At 37.8% G+C, this 5,695-nt stretch overlaps 1 pseudogene; it reads left to right on the top strand.

Moving 5' to 3' along the window:
• Window positions 1-4,192: 4,192 nt before the first annotated feature.
• On the top strand, window positions 4,193-4,987 carry LOC118833968 (annotated as a pseudogene).
• Window positions 4,988-5,695: the final 708 nt, after the last annotated feature.

Below are 5,695 nucleotides of genomic sequence, written 5' to 3'. Positions count from 1 at the left end.
AATTAAGTGAGCCACACTGACTCTATCTTGTGACTCAATTCAGGAACTAGCTCAATTCCCTTTCTATTCAGTTATGGGTTTAGTCTAACTTCTGTCTTGTGAGAAAATTTAGTTCAATTGTGGGAACTGGGAGAAAACCTTATTGTATTGTTAAAACCAAGCCATGCATGGCTGGGAAGCTGGACCACCTCTGCTTGCTGTTTAGAGATCCTGAGTAACCCTTACTAAGCACCTAGGTTATGGTAACCAGAAACCCAGTCAGATCCAAAGATCTGTAAGGCGTTTTCTCACAATTGTACATCTCAAGCCACCCATATGTCTTATCTGAAAACTTGCTCCTATTGATCAATTGGTCATTGTTTCCATGTTCCTTTGATTGTATACAGACGCTTGGGAGGAGTGGGATACTTCTTTTTCTGATTTCAGGGATTTGCATTTGTTCCTTCTCCTCCTCCCAACTTGGAAAGTCTCTAATCTTTCTTCCAATTAGAGATCAGATTACCTAATATTGTATTCTGGTTAATTATTTTCCTTCGCTAATTGGTTTTATTTGATTAATTGTTTTTAATGTATAAAAGTCTGCCTCCCCCTGTATTTAGGGTCCGGCCCTAAGCTGAGGAAAGGGCCTTGTCCCAATTTGTTAAGCAATTGACATGCATTGCTTATTTTATTAATATATTATTGATATGCTTGGGAGCTTGAACCTTTGTTTCCTTATCCATTTCACCTTTTACTCACCACAGGAGTGAGGGAGGAAGGGAGAGGGGAGGTTATGAAAGGCTTTGAACTCCAAACAGAGAATTTTGTATTTTGATCCTAGAGGCAATAGGAAATCATTGTAGTTTACTGGGTGGATGGGGGTGGGGTAGGGGGGAACATGACTTGATTAGACCTCCCCTTTAGGAAAATCCCTGTGGTGGCTGAATGGAGGATGGATTGGAGTAGGGAAGAGACCTGAGGCATACAGCACCACCAGCCCTGTTGCAGTAATTAAGGCGTGAGGATTTGCTCTAGAGTAGTGGCAGTGTCAGAAGAGAGAAGGGGAAGTATTCAAGCAATATTGCAAAGGTGAAATCAATAGACCTTGCCAACAGATTAGGTATGGGGGGGGGGGGTAAGAGATAGTAAGGAGTTGAGGATGACACCTAGATTGCAAGTTTGGGGGACTGGGAAGATGGTGTTACTCTCAATAGTAATAGGTAGGAGGTCAGGAAGTCTTAGGGGGAAAGATAATGAGTTCAGTTTTGGACATGTTCAGTTTAAGATGTCTACTGGACATCTAATACAAGATGTCTGCAAGGCACTTGGAGATTTGAGACAGAGAGGTTAGGGTAGGAAAGGTAAATTTGAGAATCAGCATAGAGATGATAAATCCATGGGAGTTGATGAGATCACCAAGTGAAGTCGTATAAAGGAAGAAGAGAAGAGGGCTGAAAACAGAATCCTGTGGAACACCCACAATTAGAAGATGTAATCTGGAGGAGAATCCAGCAAAGGGAAAAGGAGAACCAAGAGAGTGATGTCCTGAAAACCTAGAGGGACAAGAATATCAAGAAGAGAGTGATTAGCTGTGTCAAAGCCTGCAGAGAAGTTAAGGAAAATGACTGAGAAAAGCTCATCAGATTTGTTGATTAAGATATCACTGGTAACTTTGGAGAGAGCAGTTTTAATGGAATGATGAAAATTTATTCTCTATTAGTTTCTGGTGTATAATTCTAGGTACTAGGTCATGTCTTGCTAGATGTTCAGCAGATGCTAAATTTTTACAGCTTAAAGTGATGTGTTGTGGTAGTTTCTACCACTTCCTTGCAATATCTACATTGATTCCTAATTCTGGGTTCCATAGGGATAACCATTCTATAATTCCTGGGAGCAATAACCTCATCTTGAATTGCTATTATAAGCCCCCTCCCCCATTTCTGCAAATAAATCTGCAAGACATTCATTTATTCAACATGCTTCTATCTACATAATGTTTACTGCGTTCATATGGATATTGCCCATGAAGGACCTTTTGATTCCATTCTTTGAGCTGAACCATTTCTTAGGCTCCACCAAGATAAATCAATTTTGGTTGCATTTGAGCAATCCCATGCTTGTATATCTGTTATCAACCTTTAGCTGTCAGTTAAGTGATGCTGACTTTTTCCAAAAGTATTTCTGTAGGGTTTTCTTTCAAACCTGTTTACCACATGTTTATCATGTGCTATAAAAATGTCTATCAATCCTTGTCCTTTTCGGTGAGGAAGTGTTAATCTTTCTATAGCTGTCTTAGGGTGATGAGCCTTTTGTTATGTTAATATCATACAAGATACTTCCCAAATCCGTTATGATTCATTTTACAGTTCTGAAGGTGTACATTAAGACAGATGGTGTGTAGGTGTTAATTGCTTTAAACATGTTCATCCTCATTCAGCTTGATTTCAGAAAGCCAGCAAGTCTTTTTATTTATTCAGTCTCAGCTTTCCCCTTAATAGGTTTATATTTGATGTGTCTTGTCTGGAGGAGACCAAAGCATGTATAAGTATCTCCTTTGGCCGTTTGTTCAATTTGACCTGTGGATTCAGCTTAAAAACTTTCTGTCTCTATCCTTCCTTGGCATACATTAAACATTTTGCCCTTATTGAGTACAAATAACATTTTAAAATCACTGGAGAAAGATTCTACATGACTAATGGTGTGTACAGATAGCCATATTGATGTTATCCATGTACCTCAATGTATTTTTGTTGACTTATCTTTAATTAGGAAGCCATATTTAAATCTATTTGGGAGACATGATAATAGACTTAAGGATAGGAGGAACCCTAATAGATTTAAAGGAACAATGCCATATTTTATAGAAATGGCTCTTGGTATTATTATGTTACTGGTATGTTTTATTACGGAGTCATTATCCATATGTATTTCCAAATTCTCGAGCATTCTTGGTATGTTAGAATCTATTTTATTTATTTGCAATATATGGCTAAGTCATGAGTTCAGAAATATGTTAAGGACTCAGTGATAATAAAAGCCATATAAATGATAAAATATCTTTAGGTGGCTTCACAAGCATTATTGAATCGATCATGAATTGGTCTTTACACCCCTGGGATTTGTTACCACATCATTTTGGATACTTACCAAATATGTTGCTTTTCTGTGTTTACAGATTTTTTAAAAAGTGATACAGGCTGTGAAAACTTGTTTTAAAGCACATAAGCATTGACAGAAACTAGGTATAGACCAACATGTCCATATACCAAGAAAAGGTCAAAATGGGTACACGATTTAAAAACAAAGGGGGAATCTCATAAGCCAATTAGGGGAACATGGAATACTTTACTTCTCAAATCTAAAGATAAAGGAAGAATGAATGACCAAAGGAGATAGAGAGCATTCTGGGATATAAAATGGATAATTTCGATTACATTAAATTTAAAAAGTTTTGCCCAAAAAAATGCAGCCAAGATTAGAAGGAAATCAGGAAAGTGGTGAAAAATTTTACAGCAAATTTCTTTGATAAAGGTCTCATTTCTCAAATATGTAGTGAACTGAGTCAAATTTATAAAAATTTGAGTCAATTCCCAATTGATAAATGGTCAAAGTATATGAACAGGCAGTTTTCAGAAGAAAAATAATCAAAGCTACCTAGAGCCATATTTTAAAAAATGCTCTAAATCACTATTGATTAGAGAAATGCAAATTAAAACAGCTCTGAAGTACTACCTCACACCTATCAGATTGGCTAATATGACAGAAAAGGAAAGCAACAAACATTGGAGGGGATATGGAAAAATAGTGACACTAATGCACAACTCCATTGTTCATGGAGTCGTGAACTGATCCAACTATTCTGGAGAGCAATTTAAAAATACGCCAAGCCCAAAGGGCTATAGAGCTGTGTATACTCTTTGACTCAGCAATCTGACTTCTAGATCTGTATCCCAAAGAGATCAAAGAAAAAGGAAAAAAGTCTTATTTGTACAAAAATATTTATAGCAGCTCTTTCAGTGGTGGCAAAGAATTATCAATTGAGGGGATGCCCATCAGTTGCGGAATGGCTGGACAAGTTGTGGTATATGAGTGTGGCAGAATACTAATGTATTATAAGAAACAATGAGCAGAATTCTTTCAGAAAAACCTGGGAAGACATATATGGATTGATATAAAATGAATTGAGTGGTCCTTTCTCGTTCAGCCAGCTAAGATGCCAAAAGGGAAGAAGGCCAAAGAGAAGAAGGTGGCTCTGGCCCCTGCTGTAGTAAAGAAGCAGGAGGCCAAGAAAGTGGTCAATCCTTTGTTTGAGAAGTGGCCTAAGAACTTTGGCATTGGTCAATCCAGCCCAATAGGAACCTTACTCGATTTGTCAAATGGCCTCGGTATATCCGACTGCAGCATCAAAGGTCTATCCTTTATAAGTGTTTGAAAGTCCCACCAGCAATTAACCAGTTCACTTGGGCTTTGGATCATCAGACAGCTACTCAGATGCTGAAACTGGCTAATAAGTATAGACCCAAGACAAAGCAAGAAGAAGCAAAGACTTCTGGCTCCGGCTGAACAAAAGGCTGCAGGCAAAGGAGATGTCCCCACTAAGAGACCACCTGTCCTCAGAGCAGGTGTTAACACTGTTACCACCCTGGTGGAAAACAAGAAAGCACAGTTGGTCGTGATTACACATGACGTGGACCCCCTTGAGCTAGTGGTCTTTCTGCCTGCCTTCTGCCGAAAAATGGGGATTCCTTACTGTATTATCAAAGGTAAAGCCAGACTGGGTCACTTAGTTCACAGAAAGACCTGCACAAGCATTGCCTTCACACAGGTTAATCCTGAAGGTAAGGGAGCCCTGGATAAGCTGGTAGAAGTCATCAAAACCAATTACAACAACAGATACAATGAGATCCATCGTCACTGGGGTGGCAGTGTTCTGGGTCCAAAGTCAGTGGCTTGTATTGCCAAGCTGGAAAAGGCAAAAGCTAAGGAACTGGCAACCAAATTGGGTTAAATGTATATTTGATTTTTTCCCTACATAAAAATAAAAATTTAAACAAAAGAATAAAATGAATTGAGTGGAGCCAGGAGAACATTGTACACAGTAATAGTAATATTGTGTGATGACCAACTATGATTGACTCAGCTCTTCTCAGCAATACAATGATCCAAGACAATTTCAAAAGACTTATGATGGGCAATGCTATCCACCTCCAGAGAAAGAACTGATGGAATCTAATGCAGATCAAAGCATACTTTTTAAAACTTAATTTTTTTTGTTTTCTTTTTGAGTCTGTGTTCACTTTTACAACATGGCTAATATGGAAATGTTTTGCATGACTGTGCATGTATAATGTATATCAAAGTATTTGCTTTCTCAAGAAGGGGAGAGAGGAGGGAGGGAGGGAATATGGAACTCAAAAATTATTTTAAAAAGTTAAAAGTCATTTTACATGTGAGGAAAAATAAAAACATTCTTTAAAAAATATAGTACATAAACATGCGACTGACTTGTATTTGTAGAAGTCACTGCTATTCTCAACTTTTTGTAATAAATATTTAATACCTTTCTATTAAGTAAGATGGAATCAGGCTTTTATCCAAGAGAAAGCTGGTTAGGTGATAGGGTAAAATTACTTTTTCTAGCAAATCACATTCACTTTGAAGTACTTAAGCCAACAGTTTCAAGTCTCCTTTGGACTTACCACCTTCCAGTTTTACA

Source organism: Trichosurus vulpecula, chromosome 1 (assembly GCF_011100635.1).
Source record: "Trichosurus vulpecula isolate mTriVul1 chromosome 1, mTriVul1.pri, whole genome shotgun sequence".
Lineage (NCBI taxonomy): Eukaryota > Metazoa > Chordata > Mammalia > Diprotodontia > Phalangeridae > Trichosurus > Trichosurus vulpecula.
This window is presented reverse-complemented; position numbering and strand designations above follow the sequence as displayed.